General features: G+C 43.5%; 1 protein-coding gene across 1 annotated transcript in view; it reads right to left on the bottom strand.

Annotated features, from left to right (window-relative positions):
* The window catches only part of LOC124770938 (zinc finger protein 737-like), a 101108-nt gene that overhangs the window by 9137 nt on the left and 66049 nt on the right, over nucleotides 1-25922 (bottom strand). The gene's annotated exons all lie outside the window — the stretch shown is intronic.

Below are 25922 nucleotides of genomic sequence, written 5' to 3'. Positions count from 1 at the left end.
GGTGGTCAGTGCATTCTCGCAATCATAGTGTACATAATAGAGTGATACCTTTTGAACCCCGGCAGAAAGTCAATCAGTACTTTCTTGGATCTTTGACCCAGGTAAACCACATGCTGACCAAACTTTCAACATGATGATGTTTACAGCTGGTAAGATACAAATTATGATAACTATAGAGTTATGTAAAGTCCTTGCCAGGTTTGATGATACTACAAAACATTAATACATGTTCCATAGATCCTGAATATGTCACTCTGCAATGTGGAACTTGTGAGTTTATCATTAGGTTTCTTTACACAATGTAATTTTTTTTTTTTACAATTACTATTTCATATTTAAAAATGCATCTACTGAGTAGATGATGTCCTCATTCATAAATACTTTTGATTTGTTTTTAGAAGCTGGTTGGCTATCTGTCTGACCGTTAATGCTACCTGATAGACGAACAAAGATTTTTCTGGCAGCGCAGTTCATCTCTTTCTGTGCCAAACTCAGATTTAGCCACTGCTCTTTGCTACTGTCTTTGAACTGTGATTCTTGTATTGTGAAGGTACTGCGAACCTCTCTAGTTCCTTAAATAAGTGTCTGCAATGTGATCTTCAGTGCTTCCCGACTATTATTCTGATTACAGGCTTTTGTGCAATGAATACTTTTTCTCTAAATGATGTGACCCTAAAACTTCATGGTATATGAAAGCAGTGAATGGAAATATGCATTATAAGTTAATTTACTGATATGTTTGTCACCAAAGTTTGCAATAACCCTAATGGCGTAAGATGCTGAACTGGTATGTTTCATAAGCTCATGATGTGCTTCTTCAAATTAATTTTTTATCAATGCACACACCCAGAAATTTCAAATATTCTGCTTAGCAACAGATTCCTGTTCTAAATCTATACTTATCAATGGTATTCTGCTATTTACTGCACAGAACAGTGTACACTGTGTTTTCTCAAAACCGTCTGCAGACAACCAATTAATTTCCTGAAAGACATAATTCACAGTTTCCTCAGCTATTCATATTTCTTTGGTGTGATAACTGCATCATCAGAAAAAGATTTACTGACTTTAAAAAAAAAAGCAATACTACACAATAAAAATAAATGATTCAGAAATGAAAGGAGAATGGTAGTGTTCCTCCCTGCCTCAATGCTGTGTTGGGTCCATCAGCATGATCGTAGGTTCTGGAGATAAACTGATACAAAATGATTAACATTAAAGTAATGAGGAGATGCAGATACTTATGGATAATTTGGCTATATAAGCACACGTTTTTAATGCTACGTACCTTTTAATATTAAGTTACAATGGCTGGTGCATATTAACAAAAGCTTTGTACATAACAGGCAATACTTCATACTAATGTCCTTTCGATGGACCCTGTTAGTAATTAATTACATAAAACTACATGTTCTCTGATTGAAAAGACAATTAGGACATTTACGGAGTATTTTACACAAATTTTAAAATTTTTGCAGAACGCAGCAAGTCTGCCTTTCATGGAATAGAAACAGTAAAAGGTGAATCGCTCAAGGCTTCATTTGTCTTGAAATAACAGAATTCTTTTTTTATATCATTAATCGATAAGTGTACTTAGAGATTTACGACCGCCAGGTGAGAGTGGCAAAGATAAAGAATAATAGATTCTGCCACCGCTATTTTACGGTTAATTTCTTTTACATTACAATTGTTTGATAGCTTCAGGCCATCAGGCGTTTACCATTGAGCGTATACTAATGTTTGTAGGGCAAAAATTACTAATATTACAAGGACTGCTAACTTTAGCACACTATCTCTACTGTCAAAATCAACCTTCTGCATATTCCACTTAAATATGATTTAAACCGTTTGTGCATGTCCTGCTCACAACAGGCTTTTAGTACTCTGTTGGAAGTGCCATCAATTCCATGTGTGCTTCTACATTGAGTGAATTAATTATTTTCCTAATTTCAGTTCGAGAGGTGGTTTGAATTTCAATTTTATCAAATTGCATAGGTATTCCTTCTACCATGTACAACCTTGTATTTCCTAATGAACAGCTGTATCCTAATTTCCCTGCAACATTAAAAAAAATTATTACAATTACTTCTGATTTTTGTTAAACTTTTCATTGAGTTTGATAAGAATAAAATCTTTCTGTGATATCAACTGTCGTGTTTCCTTTCTAGCAATACCCCAAATTGTTTTCATTTTATCATCAGAGGTGCTAATCCGAGACATTGTGCACACACTTCTTGGCTTTTTAATAACTTTTCCTAATACAGTGCAACAGTTTTTTGTAATATTTGGCTCTTACTCGATAATTACTCCTGGCTGTATAATAAATTTCGATTTTCTGTTTACAACATATTATCTGTTTAATAAGTCACAGCTTTTTAGATTGTTTCTTACAATTACGATTTGTTGTTTCCTTTGGGAAATTATTTTCACATTAAATTTGAAATTAGCATCAGCTTCCCTGTAGATTTCATCCCATTCTGTTTCTAGCTGTACAATTGTTAAATTGAATGCACTATTTTGGAGGACTATTTTGCATTACTTGTATGGAACTATGTTATGTAGTATACCTAGATGTGCATCATGATCATAAGGATCATTCTCAAAAAGGGTAAGTATTTATTTGACTAAATTTATATTCAGTCTATAAAGTATCTTTCTTAGTGGTGCTTTCCTGTATGCAGCAAAATCTATAACTGACGTCAAATTGAAAGAACCAAGAAATACTCCAATGTAGTTCTATCGGATTTCTTCAGAATATCTACATTGGAAACCCCGCAAACTATAATTTGCTTTTCTGACTGGCAGATGGCACAATAAAGATTCAAAGTATTTCAGAAATCGTTGGAAATATCTGACCGGGGACCTATACACAGCTAGAACTATGAAGGTTCCATTTAGTTTAAGCTCACAGGCACATGCATCTGCATGTTGCTCTAAGCAATATGTTTTTTAGTTTCTGAATTTTTCATACTGTATTTAATTTTAACGTATGAAGTCCCCTCTACTTGCCCACTCCCATCCCTCTTGCCCCTCTGCTCAACACCTTTTCTCCACTGCTTTCCTTCCCCCTCCCCTTCCCCTCAATTGTACCTCATCCAACTTCTTTGCACTAAAAGGCAGTCTCACAATCTTGTGCTTCATTTCTGGTGCTAAGCTGTGATGTTCATATCGATTATAAATATGGCAATGACACCTAATCACCTCCAATATCGCCACCTTGGTATATCACCATTAAATAGAGTTACTCTTCCCTTCCAGCTAATGTGAAATTTCCTCCTCCTTTGTTCTTGAACTAGAAAATTTCCCCTTTATTCTGTAAATTTAACTGGCATTGTCACCAATCAGAGCGCGCTCATTGAATTGTCTCAATAAAGGTAAACACAAGGATTCAAATATGTCACTGATGATTTCTTCGTGATAGTCATTGATTTTTGGGCATGTTCAGATCATTCTGCATGACACACAGTATGTGTTTCCTCTGCCATACAGTACTTTCAAACCATCATTTCTATTTGAAGCTTGTCACATTTTGTTTATTGTGCTATTTTGTTTGAGCCACATCTGATCAAAATAAATAATACGGAAACGATTATTTCTTTTCCTGATGCTGTGAATTTATTTCAGAAGTAGCAACATTTAATACAGTATTGGATCCTCCATCAGAAACCATCTTTCATCTCTGCATTTGCTGAATGGGTATGCCAAAGGTTTCAGAACTCTTCTTCTCAATAATTAGCCCCCTGTGAAAGCTATCTTACAATTTAAAACATCAGCTTCATTTTGTCTTGTAGGTTACTCGCCATGGTCATGAAATTTCAATATAATACAATGAAGAATATCTTTCTAGAGATCTTCCAAATGCGTTTCCGTACACAGGTTTCCATCCACTGCACTTATGTAAATATTCTCAGTAAAGTTCATGGTCAAACACCAGATACTTATGTTGTTGAAGTCTGCAGAGCTGATAAGATTCAGTCTCTTTTTGCTTTGTCTTTAAGGTCATGAAGAAATTCGTTTACCTTATGTAAAATAATCTTTGCTGGCTCTATGTGTTTTGGAATCAAATCATCTTAAATCAGAAATAAAAACGGCAATATTGATAAATGGAAATCACTGCTCTCTTAGCAAACATATGCTACTGTCCAGTGAGCACAAGTAAAAGATGAATAGTGAGTGTCAAACTGTCTGCAAAGTCATGGCAACAGCAGCATGAATTAAGCACAGCATTACCGTATGACCTTGTCTGTCTATTTCGAAGGCACCTGTCGTGGAAATGACACTGTGGCAGAAGTATGAGCTTAGAGACATGCACCAAGCAAATTAGGCCCAAGAGTGCTTGTTGGCATTCAAAAAATGGAGGGAAGATGAAAGCTGTGAAAACTGGCATAACCCTCACAACCACCACTTGTTGCTCCTTGATGTAGAAAAGCAGAAACTTTATGCAAGGAAACAATCTTGTTTCCTTTCACAACTTACATGTGACAAGTTTTTTCCAAGTCCTGTACACATCATAGTGAAATGAGAGATGATGTAGGATCATGGTGCAAGGGCTTAACAAGGCAGCATCCGGATGTCATAATGGGTGAAACAGGAACTAGTATAGACATGAATCAGACCTATAGTATTGAGTATGACCTGCTACAAATAGGAACTGCAACAAATCTTACAAATGCAGGCTTCGTGCCTGCTTTCTTGGGGCTACATTTGCCCCAATTGAACAGCATTGTCAGGAAGGCGACAGGGGCGGGTGTGGGGGGGGGGGGTGCGGGCGAGGCGGGAGCACGTGTGTGGGGTGGGGGAGGGGTGAGGGCGAGTCGGGTGCGCGTGTGAGTGCTGGGGGGCTGAGGGCGGGAGACGGAAGCACGTCGGGGGGGCTGAGGAGGTGGCGGGCGCGCCTGGGGGGGGGGGCTGAGGAGGTGGCGGGCGCGCCTGGGGGGGAGGGGGCTGAGGAGGTGGCGGCCGCGCCTGGGGGGAGGGGGCTGAGGAGGTGACGGGCGCGCGTGGCGGGCTGAGGTGACGGGCGCGCGTTGCGGGCTGAGGAGGTGACGGGCGCGCGTTGCGGGCTGAGGAGGTGACGGGCGCGCGTGGGGGGCTGAGGAGGTGACGGGCGCGCGTGGGGGGCTGAGGAGGTGACGGGCGCGCGTGGGGGGCTGAGGAGGCGACGGGCGCGCGTGGGGGGCTGAGGAGGCGACGGGCGCGCGTGGGGGGCTGAGGAGGCGACGGGCGCGCGTGGGGGGCTGAGGAGGCGACGGGCGCGCGTGGGGGGCTGAGGAGGCGACGGGCGCGCGTGGGGGGCTGAGGAGGCGACGGGCGCGCGTGGGGGGCTGAGGAGGCGACGGGCGCGCGTGGGGGGCTGAGGAGGCGACGGGCGCGCGTGGGGGGCTGAGGAGGCGACGGGCGCGCGTGGGGGGCTGAGGAGGCGACGGGCGCGCGTGGGGGGCTGAGGAGGCGACGGGCGCGCGTGGGGGGCTGAGGAGGCGACGGGCGCGCGTGGGGGGCTGAGGAGGCGACGGGCGCGCGTGGGGGGCTGAGGAGGCGACGGGCGCGCGTGGGGGGCTGAGGAGGCGACGGGCGCGCGTGGGGGGCTGAGGAGGCGACGGGCGCGCGTGGGGGGCTGAGGAGGCGACGGGCGCGCGTGGGGGGCTGAGGAGGCGACGGGCGCGCGTGGGGGGCTGAGGAGGCGACGGGCGCGCGTGGGGGGCTGAGGAGGCGACGGGCGCGCGTGGGGGGCTGAGGAGGCGACGGGCGCGCGTGGGGGGCTGAGGAGGCGACGGGCGCGCGTGGGGGGCTGAGGAGGCGACGGGCGCGCGTGGGGGGCTGAGGAGGCGACGGGCGCGCGTGGGGGGCTGAGGAGGCGACGGGCGCGCGTGGGGGGCTGAGGAGGCGACGGGCGCGCGTGGGGGGCTGAGGAGGCGACGGGCGCGCGTGGGGGGCTGAGGAGGCGACGGGCGCGCGTGGGGGGCTGAGGAGGCGACGGGCGCGCGTGGGGGGCTGAGGAGGCGACGGGCGCGCGTGGGGGGCTGAGGAGGCGACGGGCGCGCGTGGGGGGCTGAGGAGGCGACGGGCGCGCGTGGGGGGCTGAGGAGGCGACGGGCGCGCGTGGGGGGCTGAGGAGGCGACGGGCGCGCGTGGGGTGCTGAGGAGGCGACGGGCGCGCGTGGGGTGCTGAGGAGGCGACGGGCGCGCGTGGGGTGCTGAGGAGGCGACGGGCGCGCGTGGGGGGCTGAGGAGGCGACGGGCGCGCGTGGGGGGCTGAGGAGGCGACGGGCGCGCGTGGGGGGCTGAGGAGGCGACGGGCGCGCGTGGGGGGCTGAGGAGGCGACGGGCGCGCGTGGGGGGCTGAGGAGGCGACGGGCGCGCGTGGGGGGCTGAGGAGGCGACGGGCGCGCGTGGGGGGCTGAGGAGGCGACGGGCGCGCGTGGGGGGCTGAGGAGGCGACGGGCGCGCGTGGGGGGCTGAGGAGGCGACGGGCGCGCGTGGGGGGCTGAGGAGGCGACGGGCGCGCGTGGGGGGCTGAGGAGGCGACGGGCGCGCGTGGGGGGCTGAGGAGGCGACGGGCGCGCGTGGGGGGCTGAGGAGGCGACGGGCGCGCGTGGGGGGCTGAGGAGGCGACGGGCGCGCGTGGGGGGCTGAGGAGGCGACGGGCGCGCGTGGGGGGCTGAGGAGGCGACGGGCGCGCGTGGGGGGCTGAGGAGGCGACGGGCGCGCGTGGGGGGCTGAGGAGGCGACGGGCGCGCGTGTGGGGCTGAGGAGGTGACGGGCGCACATGGCGGGCTGAGGAGGTGACGGGCGCACATGGCGGGCTGAGGAGGTGACGGGCGCACATGGCGGGCTGAGGAGGTGACGGGCGCACATGGCGGGCTGAGGAGGTGACGGGCGCGCGTGGGGGGAGGGGGAGTCTAAGCATTAAAACAAAAAAAATTGCACTGCTAAGCATTCCATTTTCTTAATTTACTTTTTGTCCATGGTTTGAAGTAATGGGAGTGCTGATGATTAACATATTGAAGCAATTTGCTGTTGTCATCATGGTATTCCAGAAAATGTAGTGGAAATACGATTAGTAAATATATGAAGAGCAACTGGCTTTGAGACAAAATGACAATTATCTATATTACGTAAGTCTGCAATTCACGATTAAGGGCCTAGCAGAGGTTAATCGAACCATCATTTTTAATCTACTTCTCTAATATTCTACTCGCACTGCATGCAGGGAATATGAACACTTACATGTTTCCATGGGAGCACTCACTGATTTCTCATACTTTACTATGATGCTAATTTCTCCCTAAGTAGATTGGCACCAATAAAATGTTATCATACTGATGACAAAACCAGTGTTTGAAATTTCACGAAAAATTCTATCCATAGCGAAAAACGCCATTTCTTTATTTACTACCATACCAGGTCATTTATCATATCCGTAGCACACTCTCCCTTATTTCACGCTAGTACAAAACGAGTTGCCCTTCTTTGAAGTCCCATAAAAGACTGCAATACTCCACAAGAGCACAGTTAAGCATAGAGTTAGCCGTTTCTTTAGTAGAACTGTTACGTTTTCTAAGTGGTCTGCCAAGAAATAAGTCTTCGGTTTGCTTTCTCCAAAGCATTATGAATATGAATGTTATGATTTCATTTATTCGTATTGTAATTCCTATGTATTTAGTTGAGCTCACGGCTTTTAGGTTTGTATTATTTATCGTGTGAACGAAATTTAGCACATTCCTTTCAGTACTCATGTGGTTGACTTCATACTTTTCATTATTTAATGCCAACTGCTATTTTTCACATCATACAGATATCTTTATCACTTCACAATTCGTTTTGATCATCTGATGACTTTACAATAACGTAAATGACCGCCTAATCTAACAGGGCTGCTCAGATTGTCTCCTACATCGTGTATGTACATCAGGGACAAGAGAGGGCCTATAACACACACTTGGGAAACGTCAGATATTACTTCAATTACTTTGTATCAGTTATTACGAACTGTGACCTTTCTGGCACAAAATCACGAATCTGTGCACACTACTAGGATGATACTCCAGGGGCACACAATGTAATTGGAAGTCACTTGTGAGGAACTGAGTCATAAGCCGTCTGAAAATAAAAAATATGGTATCAATCTAATGCCATCTGTCCATATGAGTTATTACTTTGCGAGAATAAAGAGCTCGTTGTGTTTCACAAGAATTATGTTTTCCGAATATGTGTTGGCTACTTGTCAACATATGACGTCTTCCAGGTAATTCACAATGTTCGAACAGATTATGTATTCCAGTATCCTACTGCAAAGCGATGTTACTGGAATGGGTCTGTGTTTCATCGGATTACTCCCATTTCCTTTCTTGGGTTCTGGAGTAATTTGCGCAACTTTCCTGTCTTCGCGTACCGATCTTTCTGCAGATGAAGAGTTGTATATGACTTAAATATGGATCTATTGCATCAGCATATTCTAAAAGGAACCTGAATGGTGTACAATTTGGACCAGAGGCATTGCCTTTCTTGAGCTGCTCCACTGCATTTAGGATACCAACGCCTGAAGTTACAGGCAGTTATTCTTGATTAGAATTCAAAATGGTTCAAATGGCTCTGAGCACTATGGGACTCAACTGCTGAGGTCATTAGTCCCCTAGAACTTAGAACTAGTTAAACCTAACTAACCTAAGGACATCACAAACATCCATGCCCGAGGCAGGATTCGAACCTGCGACCCTAGCAGTCTTGCGGTTCCAGACTGCAGCGCCTTTAACCGCACGACCACTTCGGCTGGCCTTGATTAGAATTCTGGAATACTTACTTCGTTTTTCTTGTGAAGGGATTTAGGAAAACAGTCTTCAGTAACTCGCTTAAGTAGCATTGTCATCAATACCTTTACCATTGATATCACGCTCTGAGGGTATTAATCTACCTTGTCAATTGTATACTTTATATATAACCAGAATTTCTTTGAGTTTTCTACTAGATTGACATTCTGGAAACTATTGAAAGCCTCTCTCATTGAAGTTTGCGTTAAATTTCGACCTTCTGTGAAACTTCGCCAATCTTGTGGATTTTGCGTTCTTTTAATTTTGGCCTGTGTAATTCATTGCTTCTGCACCAGTGGTCTGACGTGTTTTGTGTCAGTACCACCTCTTATTAATTTGACACATATCTCTCAGTTATTACTTATTTGACTTTAAACTGCATCTGGTCTATGTTTGGAAAGACTCACCTGAAGGAGTGGATACTGTCTCTTCAGAATGTGTTAAGCGAATTTTTATCTCCTTTTTCAAGGGCATGAATTTTGCGTTTATTTTGGTGAGTTTCGATGTTACGGTATTCACTCTTGTGAACTCTTCATGGCTCAACAACATTACGGTCACTAATCCCTGTACCTGTTATGCTCCCTGTTTGGCCAGTGTTGTTAAGGTGTCAAGTATGTTTTCGCAATCATTTACAGAGTGAGTGCGCTTCTGAACTCATTGTTCAAAATCATTTTCAGAGACGCCATTCAGTACAGTTTTGGACGACGTTTTATGCCTACCATTGGCGTCGGTAAAGGAAACTTATTAATTTATTCCAGATGGTAGGTATAAGCCCCACCCGTACTCATCATAACGTGTAGGCTTTCACAGTCAGTGTCTTCTTTAGTTAAAAATTTTGGGCTGAGAGGCTGAGGTCGATCCGTAAAACTACTACTTCCTGACATTTCGTTTCCAACTGCAGGCAACAACTTCTGAGGTGAGTCAACAGCTGGCTGCCAGGCAGTGGAGTTCCCAACATTGCCAGTCCACAACTTATTTTCAGTATGGCAGTAAGTTTCACGAACGAACAGAATGTGTGGCCACAGGCAGCCTCTGAGTCCAGCTGTTGCTAATCTTTTCATGGAGTTTTTTCAACAGCAGGTGCTGCAGTCTGGCAGTAGAAGACCTTTAAAGTGGTATTGGTATGTGGATGAGAATTTTGTGGTATGGAATCACAGCAAAGAGGAATTGTATCGTTTCACGGTGTATTTGGATAGTATTAATCCAAATATACAATTTACTACGGAGGAAGAGAGAAATGGACAACTAAATTTTTTGGATGTATCAGTAATTAAACGGGCAGATTGCAGTCTAGGGCATAAAGTGTATAAAAGAGAAACACACACACACACACACACACACACACACACACACACACACACACACACCCCGGCCATTACCTCTATAAGGATTCGAACCATCATCCCAGGCAGAAGAGAGGCGTCATTACAACACTGGTGGACACAAGTAATAATATCTGTCAGACAGTTTACTTGCAAGATGATCTAAATCATTTGCGAACGGTTGTTAAGAAAAATGGATACGCTGACAACGAGATAGATCAAGCACTTCATCCCAGAAGAAAAGCGTGTGACAACATTCAGCAAGAACAACTCTCAGCTGGAAGAGTTTTTCTTCCATTTGTTTGCAGTATTACGGACAGTATTGGGAAAGTTCTGGCAAAGTTTCAAGTTATAACAATCTTTAGTCCCACGAAAAAGATTAGTGAGTGTAAACGTAGGCTTTCACGGCCCTTGTCACAGTAAAAACATTCTTCTGGGGTTAAGGCCGCATTGTCAACTATAAAATTCTGACGTTTCAGCGGCTGTTGCAAGATGCCTTCCTCAGGGTGTCTGAGGAAGGTGTCTTGCAACAGTCGCCGAAACGTCGGAATTTTATAGCTGACAATGCGGCCTCAAATCCGGAAGAATTTTAGTGACCAAGTTTTAGTGTTTAAGATCGGCGAAAGATGCACTACACCTCTTAGCAACTCCTGAGGTGTATAAAATTCCGTGTGGCTGTGTGAAGGTTTATATTGGAACAACGATAAGAAGTGTCAATACCCGCTAAACCGAACACAAAAGGCAGTGTCGACTGGAATATACCGACAGATCAGTTGTAGCAGAACATGTTTTTAAAGATGTCGACCATGAAATAAAATTTAATGAGAAAAACGTGCTAGCCAGGACATCGATTATTATGCACATATGTATAGGGAAGCTATAGAGATTCAGGAACACCACAATGATTTCAGCACAAAAGGGGACGGTTTAAAGTTGGGCAGGATATGGCAGTCAACTTTGCACCAACGATGTGACGATCTATTACATTAAATCGAGAATAATGACGTTAGTCAGAGACAGACTTACAGTCGGCCCCACGTGACTTGCGTTGGTGCCCTCTATATAAACGGGAAATCCATGGCCCGGCAGCCATCGTTGACTCACCTCCGAAGATGTTTCCCTCAGTTAGCAACGAATTACAGATAGACTATAGCCTCTCAGCCTGGAACTTTTAATTGATTGCTATCTGTACTACCTCACAGGAATATCTACTTAAGTTTCATTACAAGGTAAACTGCTTCGAACAGCAATGAACATTACACCAACTGTATTTCATCCATTCTTTGTGAACATGGTTAGGACTCTTGAAAAATTTCAGCTGCACTTATTTCAATACCTACAAGGATTTGAGATTCAGTGTTTTTTGTTACCGCTTTGAGCTCTGTTCCTTTTATAATGCAGCTACCACAATTTACAACTACAATACTTATTGTGGTTGTATCTACCCTCCTTGGGTGTTCTACTTTCAGCCTTTGAAACTGAAGCCCTTTCTGCACTTACCTGAGACCCTCTCACCTAGAAAAGCCCAGTCTCCTCTACACATCACCTATACTCATGGAACTGCTTCCTTTGTGTAGTTTACTCCTGCCCTATTTAGCAGAACCTGTAAATCCACCACCTTTTGGCGTAGGTCGAGGAATCTGCAACCCACACAGTTGCAGAACTGTCTGGAACTCTGATTCAGACCTTCACTCCACTCTCTACGAAATAACCATTTTCAGTTTAGCCCATGATGGTGAGCTCCACCTTCATCTCTCAGGCAAGAATGGCAGTATTTATTACCTAGGCGCTGAAACCAGACAGAACCTATTCCAATCCAATGTCACACATGTAAGTTGCGTTTCATAAGAAATGCGACCAAATTCATAAAAAATCGTTTATTTAATATATTCTTACAAATAAATAATTTTCAAAATAGCACCATCTTGCGTCAATACACTTCTGGAGGCGGTGTTTCCAGGCCTGGAAGGCATCTTGGAATTTCTTTAGAACTGATGTAACATGGGCCTGGATGCTTTCAATCGTGTCCCAATGTTTTCCTTTCATGACTCCTTTTAACCAAGGAAACAAAAAAAGTCAGCAGGAGCCAGGTCAGGACTGTAGGGAGGCTGAGGAACCAATGGGGTCTTGGTCCTGGCAAGGAAATCTTTTACAATGAAGGCACTGTGACTGTGTGTTGTCATGGTGAACTTTCCACTTATCCTTGCTGTCGCTTCGGCAGTGCGAGACCCTCCTTTTCAGCCTTGTGAGCACTTCCAAGTAGAAAGCTGAGTTCACTGTAGTCCCGGTAGGTAGGAATTCGTGGTGGACAATGCCCCTGACGTCCAAGAAGGCAATGAGCATGGTTTTGATCCTCGACTTGCTCATGCGTGCCTTCTTGGGATGGGGAGACGATGGGGTGTGCCACTCTGAACTCTGCCTTTTTGGCTCAGGGTTGTACTCAAAAATCCACGACTCTTTAGCAGTGATAACTGATTTTAAAAATTGAGGATCGTTTTCACACATTTCCAACATTTCTTGGCAGCGTGCTTGTATTCTTCGGTCAACACTTTTGGGACAAGTTTGGCACACATCTTTCTCATGTTCATATCTTCGGTCACAATGCGGAAAGAGGTTGTTTCTGACATGTTTAAAGTTTGTGCTATCAACAGAAGGCTCAGCTGTCTGTCAGAGTTCAAACAATCGCGCACAAGCCTCACATTTTCGTCGACTCACGCGGTTGATAGCCATTCACTGCGAGGTTCGTCGGTAATCTCCTCTCGGCCCTCCATAAACGACTTGTGCCATTGAAAAAGTTGCGATTTGGACAAGCAATCATTCCCAAAGGTATGCTGAACTAATGGAACATTTTGGTGGCGGACTTCGTAAGTTTAACGTAAAATTTGATAGTCTACCGCTCCTCTACAGAATGACCCATTGTGCCAAGTTACATAAACTCAAAACGGGGTTGACAGAAATGCACGTCCTGACTCTCCGGCACTTGCAACCGAATGAGACAAAGAGCGTTTTGAAACTAACACCCCCATCCACTTAGCCCAGCAGGTTACAACACGCTGTAGTGTACCGTTGCGTTAGAAAGACATTGGTCGCATTACTCATGGATCGCAATCTGTATTGTTACCACCAACGTGAGTCACCACTTACAGCTAGCTATGCCATGGTTTTCATGGCATTCAGAAGCACCCACTTATAATCCGTAAAGACTCCAACCAGTATGCACACAGAATGCACATTGGATTCCTTCCCCTCCTATGCAGTCTTATCTCTAAATGGCGCCATTACACACCTAATATCGGAGATTCCAAGTACCAGTAATACTACCCTCTGTGAATGCTCAGTCTTGCACACTGAGAGACTTCCTTTGGAACATGGCACACGACTTCATCTGGCTCATGGATTCCATCACCCATAGACAGCTCCCAAATCTGTTCATCAGACGAACAGAGCAGGCTCTTCGATCAGCAACATGGAAATCCTTCCACTGCCTCCCACACGCTTGAAAGACTTCCCACTCAACCACAAGTGAGAGGTCAATCTCAGTGTGGGCAGTACCCAATATGACTGCAGCAGTGGACCAATTGGTGTACAACACTGCCTGGAGTTGTGAGCGAAGAATCACCAACTTGATTCACATCTGAACACAGCAATAACTATATCTGTCCATACCAGAGTTGGCATGGTAGATACACAGACATATGCGAAATATAGGAGTTGAAGGTAGGGAAAATTGACAAAATTTAAAATAAGTCGCTTCTTATGAAAACGTGTCAGCCTACAGTACTCTGATGTGCTACTGCTGCTACTATGAGAGCTACCACTGGATTGGGCGATCTAAGTGCTGCAAGTAACACAAAACGAATGATTCAATGCAGACAGTGGTTCTGTGCACTACACAGTTACTAAAGCGTATAAATGTGCCTGATAAATACACAAACGTGCACAAAATACAGGGTTTGAAGCTAAATAACAACAACAATATTACAATTATAACTATAATGATAGTAGATGTCACGAAAATATACTTACATCAATTGATAAATAATTTGCTCTCTTGTGACAAACAACAAATTATAAGGATGTCAAGTCATGCATCAGAAGTCCCTGTTGTGAGCCAGTTTAAGTATTAATGCTGACGCTGATGAACAGAGAAAATGAGCAAATAAGCTTCTAACTAACACTATGTGCTTTCCTTGCAGGAAAGGTGAAGTCGTTGTATCAGCAGGCATCTGGTATCAACATAATGCTGTTCAATCAAACCTACTGTTTGAATACCAGTGGGTGTACGCATGTTAGTGTCAGTGTAATATCGAAAAGGGAGTTCTAATAAGTGGTTTTACTTGAAAACCATAATTTTGTGATGACAAAGTAATATTACCCCCCCCCCCCTCCCCCCCCCCCAATGAACCACGGACCTTGCCGTTGGTGGGGAGGCTTGTGTGCCTCACTGGTACAGATAGCCATACCATAGGTGCAACCACAACAGAGGGTTATCTGTTGAGAGGTCAGACAAACGTGTGGTTCCTGAAGAGGGGCAGCAGCCTTTTCAGTAATTGCAGTCTGAATGATTGACTGATCAGGCCTTGTAACATTAACCAGAATGGCATTGCTATGCTGGTACTGTGAACGGCTGAAAGCAAGGGGAAACTATAGTTGTAATTTTTCCTGAGGGCATGCAGCTTTACTGTATGGTTAAATGATGATGGCGTCCTCTTGCGTAAAATATTCCAGAGGTAAAATAGTCCCCCATTCTGATCTCTGGGCGGGGACTATTCAGGAGGACGTTGTTATCAGGAGAAACAAGACTGGCGTTCTGCATATTGGAGTGTGCAATGTTGTGAACATACGTTAGGTAATTTAAAAAGGGAAATGGATAGGTTAAAGCTAGATATAGTGGGAACTAGTGAAGTTCCGTGGCATGAGGAACAAGGCTTTGGGTCAAGTGAATACAGGGTTATAAATACAAAATCAAATAGGGGTAATGCAGGAGTAGGTTTAATAACGAATAAAAATAGCATCATGGATAAGTTACTACAAACAGCATAGTGAACACGTTGTTGTAGCCAAGATAGACACGAAGCCCACACCTTCCACAGTAGTACAAGTTTATATGCTAACTAGCTCTGCAGATGAAGAGATTGAAGGAATGTATGATGAGATAAAAAAAAATTATTCAGATAGTGAAGAGAGACGAAAATTAAATAGGTGTGGAGGACTGGAACTCGATAGTAGGAAAACTAAGAGAAGGAAATGTAGTAGGTGAATATGGAATGGGGAAAAGGAATGAAAGAGGAAGCTGCCTGGTAGAATTTTGCACAGAGCATAACTTAATCATAGCTAACACTTGGTTTAAGAGTCATGAAAGAAGGTTGTATACTTGGAAGAGGCCTGGAGACTCTGGAAGCTTTCCGATTGATCATGTAATGGTAAGACAGAGATTTTGGAACTAGATTTTAAATTGTAAGACATTTCCAGGGGCAGATGTGGACTCTGACCACAATCTATTGGTTATGAACTGTAGATTAAAACTGAAGAAACTGCAAAAAGGTGGGAATTTAAGGAGTGTGGGACCTGGATAAACTGACTAAACCAGAGGTTGTACAGAGTTTCAGGGAGAGCATAAGGGAACAATTGACAGGAATGGGGGAAAGAAATACAGTAGAAGAAGAATGGGTAGATTTGAGAGATGGAATAGTGAAGGCAGCAGAGGATCAAGTAGGTAAAGAGGCGAGGGCTGGTAGAAATCTTTGGGTAACAGAAGAGATATTGAATTTAACTGATGAAAGGAGAAAGTATAAAAATGTAGTAAATCATGCAGGCAAGAAGGAATACAAATGTCTCAAAAATGAGATCGACAGGAAGTGCAAAATGGCTAAGCAGGGATAGCTAAAAGACAAATATAACAATGTAGATGCATATATCACTAGGGGTAGGATAGATACTGCCTACAGGAAAATTAAAGAGACCTTTGGAGAAAAGAGAACCACTTGTATGAATATCAAGAGTTCAGATGGAAACCGAGTTCTAAGCAAAGAAGGGAAAGCAGAAAGGTGGAAGGAGTATATAGAGGGTCTATACAAGGGCAATGTTCTTGAGTACGATATTATGGAAATGGAAGAGGATGTAGATGAAGATGAAATGGGAGATATGATACTATGTGAAGAATTTGATAGAGCACTGAAAGACTTAATTCGAAACAATGCCCCGGGAGTAGACAACATTCCATTAGAACTACTGACAAAACTCTACCATCTGGTGAGCAAAATGTATGAGACAGGCGAAATACCCTCAGACTTCATGAAGAATATAATAATTCCAATCTCAAAGAAAGCAAGTGTTGATGACATGTGTGAAAATTACCAAACCGCCAGTTTAATAAGTCACAGCTGCAAAATACGAACACGAATTCCTTACAGACCAACGGAAAAACTGGTGGATGCTGACCTCGGGGAAAATGAATTTGGATTCTGTTAATATGTTGGAACACGTGACGCAATACTGACCCTACGACTTATCTACGAAGAAAGATTAAGGAAAGGCATTTGTAGACTTAGAGAAAGCTTTTGACAATGTTGACTGGAACACTTTCTTTCAAATTCTGAAGATGGCAGGGGTCAAATACCATTTACAATTTGTACAGAAACCAGATTGCAGTTTTAAGAGTCGAGGGGCGTGAAAGGGAAGCAGTGGTTGGGAAGGGAGTGAGACAGCAAGCAGTAAAGGAAACTAAAGAAAAATTTGGAATAGGAATTAAAATCTATGATGAAGAAATAAAAACTTTGAGGTTTGCCGACGCGACGAGACTGTAATTTTGTCAGAGACAGCAAAGAACCTGGAAGAGCAGTTGAACGGAACACACAGTGTCTTAAAAGGAGGCTATAAGACGAACAACAAAAGCAAAACGAGGATAATGGAATGTAGTCTAATTAAATCAGGTGATTCTGAGGGTTGAAATTAAAATTTAAAACAGACTTGATCGCAATCTTGTTAGAATATTTTTTTATTGGGGTATTTGTATGGAGTGTAGTTATGTATGGTTGTGAAATGTGGACAATAAATAGTTAGCACAAGAAAAGAATAGAAGCTTTCGAAATGTGGTGCTACAGGAGAAGGTTGAAGATTACATAGGTAGAATGCTACAGGAGAAGTTTGAAGATTAAATGGGTAGATCATGTAACTAATGAGGAGGTACTGAATAGAATTGGGGAGAAGAGGAATTTGTGGCACAACTTGACTAAGAGAAGGATCGGTTGGTAGGACATATTCTGAAGCATCAAGGGAGCACCAATTTAGTACTGGAGGGCAGCATGGAGGGTAAAAATCGTAGAGGGAGACCAAGAGGTGAGTACACTAAGCAGATTCAGAAGGATGTAGGTTGCAGTAGTTACTTGGAAATGACGAAGCTTGCACAGGATAGAGTAGCATGGAGAGCAGCATCAAACCACTCTCTGGGCTGAAGACAACAACAACAGAGATATTCTCCTTGGATTAATGACATTGAGCATGCAGTGTGTCAAAGCAGATTTCAGCCTTGTTCCACAGACAAGTTTTCTCTCCCCTGATGTTACAAAGTGATCATAAAATCTCTGTAGGGGATTCAGTCGATACAGTTAAAATATTTAACAACAGAGGGAGCACAGATCTACAAGAGCTGATTTTTAACATTTAATGAAATGCACTACAGGATGAGCTAGAGTGTTGGCAAAGATGGCAGTCACATATTCTCCAATTCTACGACACACTGTGCAGTGATCTACTGTCAATAGCTTGCCAAACTCTCCACTCATTAGAAACTACCATAGCTCGACTCCATGATGCATTCTGTGCATTGAGGTAAGTGTCAATGTATGATTCAACATTACCAGATGTGGGCACTGAATTACGATCGTTTTTAAGTTTGTTTATATGCCCAGCAGTAACTAATACTTTATAACACCCCTCCATTTCAATGTAAATAAACAGTTACCACCATGACCAAGTGGACAAAACAGTCTCACCCCAAGGGTCTTTAAATGACTGGTCCTGCAATGATGAAGGTATAAACCAGAAGAACGAGACGAATGGATCATTACTTCCTGATATTAGAAGTGCTTTGGTTATTGGGGCTTCATGCTGCAGAAAATAATCAAATTTTTACACTGTTGACGTATCCTGCGGGAGTCCACTTAGAGCATGTATATATTTTTCAAAAATACTGTTTCAGTTAAAATATCAGCTACTGCAGGAGATTTTGCACGGAATTGAGGGACTAACAGGCAGTGAAATTCCACCACCTGAAAAAGTAAAACAAAACAGCACATTCTTATTTGGCAACATCTCTGTGGGAAATCAGGATATGTGCAGATATTTCTGCTTTGCTCGCCGCATGCAAGTCAATATATTTTATTTCAGTGAGACATACTTAAGCATCCAAAAGCTGTTTGTCTGGAATGCACCAACCTTGTAACTTTCGAACAGGCAATCTGAATTAAAGCATATTTTCGAAGCACATGTAGGAACAGAGATGTTACTCATTGAATTCGTTATATGTAAGGATTGCTGGATTAACTCTCAGCATAGCTTGCTGGTTACAGATAAAACTAGTAAATTGAATGAGAGTCAATAGAAACAGAACTTTAACTAGATTCTTCAAAAAGGCAATGCACCAAAACGCACAAGTGTCCGTATATTTCACACTATGTACAAATTTGCAGATGTGTTGCACATTCATTAAGAGGACGCAAAGTACGTGCGTTCGACCAAAAAATGGAGGCAATCAACACTAAATTAATGGAACTGAAGGTCTTGTTAAGAGAGGTGCTATGAATTTGAGGTGTTGAATGTTCATATACAGAAATATGAACTGTGTGTCAACGAGAAAATTAAAGGAGTCAGTATAAAACTAATGTATGTGTGAAATATCGATGTGATAGCTAAGGGACTTCATGCCCGTTACCACCAATTGTCTCAAAGTAAACCTAAGTTGTAAACTGTCTCAAAAATGGCGTAGTTCAAAAATGGTTCAAATGGTTCTGAGCCGTATGGGACTCAACATCTGAGGTCATCAGTCCCCTAAAACATAGAACTACTTAAACCCAACCTACCTAAGGACATCAGAAACATTCATGCCCGAGGCAGGATTCGAACCTGCGACTGTAGCGGTCGCACGGTTCCAGACTGAAGCACCTAGAACCTCTCGGCCACAATGGCCAGCAATGGCTTAGTTTACACCAACATGTTGATGAGAAAGTGTAATGTTAAAAACTGGAAATTTGACCGAAGTTACTTTGGTGAAAGTAAGGTCAACTGCAACAAGACCATTATCTCTCAGTAATATTTAAGCCAGTAACTGACAGGCTGAAAGAGCTGTCATGTACTATGGATAGAAGCAGAAACAGGAGGAGGAGGAGGAGGAGGAGGAGGAGGAGGCATGCTGAGTTAAGACAGAACATATGGGGTCATCAGGGCGAAACCATATTTCTTAGGAAAGCACACAATATGTTTAACCACGAAGGCAGTAAGAATTGTTAACAAGGAATTTGGAAGATTGCCTTGGCTGTTACAGTTAATAATTTTGAAAATGGCGAATGTTAAAAATATACACTGAAACTATAAAAACATGTGGTGCAATAACGCATGTAAAACCCCGAAAGGATGAATGGATGTCTCATAGAGCGACAAATACAGGACTGTAACTACAGCAGCAGCTCCACATAGTGTAGGTAAAAGTCGAAGTTCAGCAAGAGAGACTAAACAATCTGCCTCTGAAGTATATAAATTATGGTAACTAAATGAAATCATAGCTCGATTACGACTGTTTAGAGCTTCAGTTAGGCAAGAGAATGCAGATTACATGAACAAAATGTTATCGATCTTACCTGAGCTTAGAAAAATATGCATCGTCGAGTAATTGTGGAGAGAGTTGTTCACGAGCTTTACAGACCTGCATGCAGAATATATCTGATGATACGAGGAATGGATTATGCATGGCAGGCTCGTCTCTTAGATACACAGGACTACTTACAATCAAATAATGGTTTCAACTATATTCTCACAGTCACAGGCACACACGGTCACAGGCACAGAGGTTTCTGAATAATTGTTGCACACAGAACTAAATCGACTGCCCAACAGACTTGAGGCATATGATGGAAGTGAATTTTACGATAGGCATTTCAAAGCAGAATTGGAACGATGTGGGATAAATCACTATTCAACATTCTCTCATTTGGAAACTAATATTGCCAAATGGTTGAACTGGATAATTAGAAACCGAATGTGGAAGCAATTTAATCTTCAATGTATGTGCAAATGTCTGAACATACAGCCACAAATCATTGCAAGCATAATCGCATTATTCACCACAGAATTAAGAACAAACCTATTGATGTTACAAACGAATTATGGGAACGCTTCGAACCCAATATGTTCCTCATACAGCAGGTCATAAGATGTTGAGGGAACAGAGCATTGATGAAATGGCTTAGTTTCTCATCAAAGCACTACAGCTGGGTGAACACTCGCATTTTGCTATGTAATACGAAAAGCAAAGCTCAAACCATGCAGTAGTGTGATATGAGTGCTAGGAAACGTATCAACAAAGTTGGAGGTGGTATTCTCGAGAAGCTGCGATCGGAATTTTGTATCTCTGGATACAATTTCTGCGGAGTTGGAACAAAATTGAAATAGCACTTAGCTTATGGTGATAAGGGCTTTGATGCTTTGGACAATGTACGCAAAGAGCACACGATCGCCTACACTACAAACAAAGATCACCATATTGCACACCAAACACTCATTGATAAGGCTGCGCAGGTATGTCAAGGGACGGATATTCATGTAGGACAACCTATGTCTGCATATGTGGTTGATAAGGCAGTTTGCTCGAACTTAAATTGGGTACTGGACTAAGCTTCAAGCAAATACTGAATGCAGCTCACTGCATACTAAACAAGAAGAAAAACCTATGTGATGTTTAAAAAATTCGTGACAGCGGCAAAATGAGCCTAGAGGCAGAAAGAAGGAAGGAAAGGATGTGTTAAAAGGCATAGGTTGCTACCAATACCAAAGAGATCTGGTGGACCAATTCTGTTTATGATACCTCCATTTGCTGGGCTGTCAGCCACTGGTTTCATTAGCTAGGAGACCTGATATATTTCAAGCAGTACAGAACATCCAAAAATGTGAAAAGTAATTACAAGCAGCTAAAAGGCATAATATGACCATGGAGGCCATCGCTATGGGTAAAGGCTTATATTTACAATACAGGAAATAACTTGGGTTGTACTTTTAAGAAAATGCCCACAGCAGTGGTACTGGAAAGAAGGATTAAAAACATAGATACGCTTAAACTCATCAGAAAATTTAAAATCGCGATATTTTACAGCGTGTTTATGTAGGATACATGGCCTGAGACAGTGTGGAAACCCAAGAAACGTGGAACTGTCAATGTAGATGTTGTTCAGGGTATGTAGCGCTTTGTGATTTAAGGTCACATAAAAGATTGTGTTGTCATTTAACCAATAGGAACCAGCTGTTGTACAATGTTCGACACTACCAGAACTTCAGTTCATACCTCTGAGGATGTTTCTGCATGGTATTTTTCCAGAAAATTGCATAAAAACAAGCAGTATGCAAGTCTCCATATCATTTGAGGCTGCAATGTAATTACGTACACTCTAATGCTAATTGGTCTAAATTAAAAGCAAACTACTTTCCTCCAATAGATGAGCTGGGAGTAGTGATGTACAGAATCAACTGGTCTGGAAACACACAAAAGCATAGCTAACGTCACTGAATTAATAATAAATTGCGTCTAGAGAATGGGGAAGTTGTGGCAATACCTCCTGGCTCTTGTGACATTGTCAATTCATATGTACACTTGAAACGTTTAGTTGAAGGATTTGAGGTACATGTAAACGTTAATATGTTTAAATCAGAGATAAAAATGAAACTCATTGCGGACTTCAGTCACAAATATTCAATAGGATGGCTACTACATTTCTCAAAGGGTCAAGTGATGGTGTATAATACTGATAAAATTTTTGAGTTATCAACTGGTGGCCATACTGTCATAAGTACAATTCGCGTAGAGCATAATATTTCAACGAATTTTGTACCTTGATGACAGGTTAGTCCATACTACTTATCCATTTTTTCCTACAATGGGTCCTGCTTATAAAAGTGAAGAAAATGAAGTCCACAATAAACATGGGCTGCTACATGAAGCCAAGGTGGCGAAGGGTTCACAACCATCATTAATGTGGCAGGTACCGTGAAGTTAGGCTGCCGAAGCGAAAGCCAAAAGTGAACTCCGGGAAGTAACAGAAGAATGGCATGTCCCATACTGGCAGGCAAGGGAGTCTTCAAATATGAGGGAATAGGATGAGTGGCCACACATGAGAGAGATACAACATGCCTATCCACTGAGGAGTACATCATGCCAGTATATCTAGTAGTTCAGCATCTTCTGCACAGACACTCAACTGGGCTAGTGAAAAAGCCACCAGTGGTGAAACGTATTCCGTGGTGGTGGAGTGTGTTAAGACACCATATGATGGACAGAGGTGCAGAGGAATAAACTAAACACCCACACTCTAGTTATGAATGGACATGGGATAAAGAAAACGGAGCAGGGTGGTCTCAACAACTCACCTGGAAGTACCACTTAGGAGATGTAAGACACTGAGGAACTAGGTACTATGTAGAGCCTAGTAAGAATATATGGGAGGACCAAGGAAGTTTCGTATCAGACATGAGCCCCAGGAATTTTCTAGTTTCGGCGAATGGAAGAACAAAAGGCGCAAGATGTAGGATGGTGTAAGAAACTCACTTCACCGAGAAATATTCATACAAAAGGTTTTGGCAGTGGAAAGTGAAAGGCACTGCACAAGCTTCATGAGAAAAGACGATAGGAACGACGCTGAAGACGCTGCTCAAGGAGAAAAGTTGATGTAGAACTGCAACAGATCGTAAAATCCTTGACAAAAAGGGAGGTGAGATGGCTGGTGGGAGAATCTGTAATATGGTTAATGGGGATAGCAAAGACAATGATACTCAGATAAATGTGTCCGACAAAGCCAAACCATATAAACAGATGTATAAGGATGATGGTTCAAAATGTGGAGAGCACATCTCCACAAGCGAATCACATTCCTGCACACCTCAGTCCACCAGGGACCAGGACATGCTACAGTAAACTTGAAGTGCATGGAATTGGACAGTCTGCAACGGAAGGATAACGTTCGGAAGATGCTTTACTTGGTCATCACAGCTATGTGAAGGTCGTGAGGGAGGAGTAAAGAATCCTTAGAAGCCTTAGAAACCTGCCAACTGAGTTTGCACTCAGGTGGGGTAGAAGTCGGAAAATGGATAGCACACAGAAAGTGATCACTTGAATACGTGTCAGAGGGAGTGGGCCATTCAAGATGACAGGTGAGCTGGACAGTGCAGAACGAGAGGACCAAATGGTAATAAATGTGAATGGAATCTGAAAGAAACATGGGTGCTCCAGTGCTAAGAGGGATGATTCAGAAGGTCAGCTAAGAGGTAACCTCTTGGACCGGTTCTCCGGGATCCTCAAAGCAGATGGTGGGAACTGAAGTCACCAAGTAGCAAAAATGAGTGAAGGAGCTGACCAATGAGCTGGAGTAAGTCTGACTTGGTAACAGCAAATAACAGAGGGGTGTAGATGTTACAAAGAGAGAAGGTGAAATGAAGGAGGAAAAAGCAGACTGCAACAGCTACCCAACAGGTGTTCAGTGAGATGGATGACCAGCATGGCTCCATGAGGTGGAATGCAGTCCTTGGGGGAAAGGTCACAGAGTTCCAGAACGAAATATGAGAGGTCAAAGGGGTTGTGAGGACAATTTTTTTCTTGGAAGCAGAAAACAAGCGAACGCTGCAATTCCAAGAGCAGCTGTAATTCCTCCTTGTTGGGTCTAGTACCACAAATGTTCCATTGGAGAAGAGTCATAATGGGGATTGGGGAGGAGGGAACAAATGACAGTCACCTTGCGGTTGCCTTCAAAGATTCACTGCTACAGGGGCAGAGGCTGGAGAATCCTGTTCATGATATCTACAAACATTTTGTCATTCTCCTTGGGTCAGCCTGTGAATTCCATGGCAGAAAATCGGTAGGCAGTGGGCACCAGCAAAATGGAGGTCAGCTGGGTGAGGGTATGGGTGCCAAGAGCACTGAAGGGGATCTCTAAGTCAGGGAAGGAGAAAACCGTTCGTTTTTGTTTGATTTCTTAGAACTTTCTAGTTGGCAGATGAAGACTACGTTTTTAGCTGTAGAAAGTATTTGTGGGAGTACTGCTTTTGTCCTTCCAGCCTGATAGTTGTGTAGCAGGTGATTTCGTCATCAGGGGCAAGGATTTGATGGCTTGTTGTACAGCTGCAGGAGGAGAAGGAGATGCTACTGTGACCTGAGTGATTTCACTACTGCAATACTGAACTTGAAGTTGCAAGTCTGGGTGGGCATATTCTCCATTATTCATGGCATAGCAAAAATGATACCGTAAATGCCAGATGGTAAAATGCAAGGATCTTGACTAGCAAACAACTATGAGTGACAAGGTGGAGTTTGATGTCCTTCACTCAGATCTCCTGGATGGCTCACTCATTAAGACACATGGGACATTCATGGGATTACAACTGATACAGCGGAGAGGAGGCAAACAGCTGCCCTCATGAGCATCTCTGCCAAGAGCAACACATTTGGCCATGTTTTGACAGGATATGTGTTTTATTATAATGTTGAACTCATTTTGTTTGTAATGTATGGTTGGACCATGATGACTTCATAGTCTGCCTTAATCTTTGAGGCAAACACTACTTGAGCAAATGGTAGAAAAGGAGTGCATGTGGGCTTTAAGTTTGCATCAATCTTTTTCATTACTCAATGGGCCACAGTGATGCCATGATTAGAGGGAAGTGTGGATTTCTCTCTCAGTGAGGCCATCTAACATCAGAAGGCAAAGAACACCATGTGAAGAATTCAGTGAATGATGGTCCTCAACACAAACAGGATAACTCTGGAGGAGTGATGCTGTAAGCAGTTGTAGGGCCTGAAAATCACAATACGTCTTCAGAAGCAAAGTTGTATTACATAAATGACAAAAGAATTTCAGAGGGCCTGCAACTGCAACAACACCTTTCAGAATAATGCAAGCATTAACCGTAGCAAAGGACTGACCACCTCTGGTACGTGATACCGTGAGGAACTGATGTACAGCTGGTATGGCCTTGAAATCATTACCCTCATTTAGTAGACACACTCTAAGACATTGATTGAGCCACTGCAAAAAATCCCCATGATTGCCAACATCTCCAATGGCATGCTCCTTCCAATTGGGTGTCCCCTCAGAGGGGGATTCACACACCGTAAATGACTGTTCGCACCTCCCGAACTCCTGACAGAAGGACCAACTGGCATTTGGGAAAGTAACAGTCACCACTCTCTGGGCCTGGCCTGTATCAGAGGGTATGTGCGAACCCTACTGTTGACCCAGAGCTAGGAATTATACATTACCTTGTCACCTGTAATGTGTGTAATGAATGAGCCAGCCTTCAGGATCACACCAGGATGATGGAGGAACAAAGAGAATGAGGATTTACCAGTTAAGTCTTCGCAACCTTACTGAAACTGGCACCAGCTACCCACAGTTCTTCTTGATTATGGCCCGTAAACTGTCACCACTACAAGCTTGTGTGTTTCCTGAGCACCACTGTGGCACAGCATTGAAAGAGTTCTCCAACACTATATTCATTGATCTGAAAGGCTGGGAATAAGCTCCAATTTTTTGATTTATAG

This window comes from Schistocerca piceifrons, unplaced genomic scaffold (genome assembly GCF_021461385.2).
Source record: "Schistocerca piceifrons isolate TAMUIC-IGC-003096 unplaced genomic scaffold, iqSchPice1.1 HiC_scaffold_845, whole genome shotgun sequence".
Taxonomy (NCBI): Eukaryota; Metazoa; Arthropoda; class Insecta; order Orthoptera; family Acrididae; genus Schistocerca; species Schistocerca piceifrons.
Note: the sequence above shows the minus strand (reverse complement) of the source record. Positions and strands in the feature narration are given on the sequence as shown.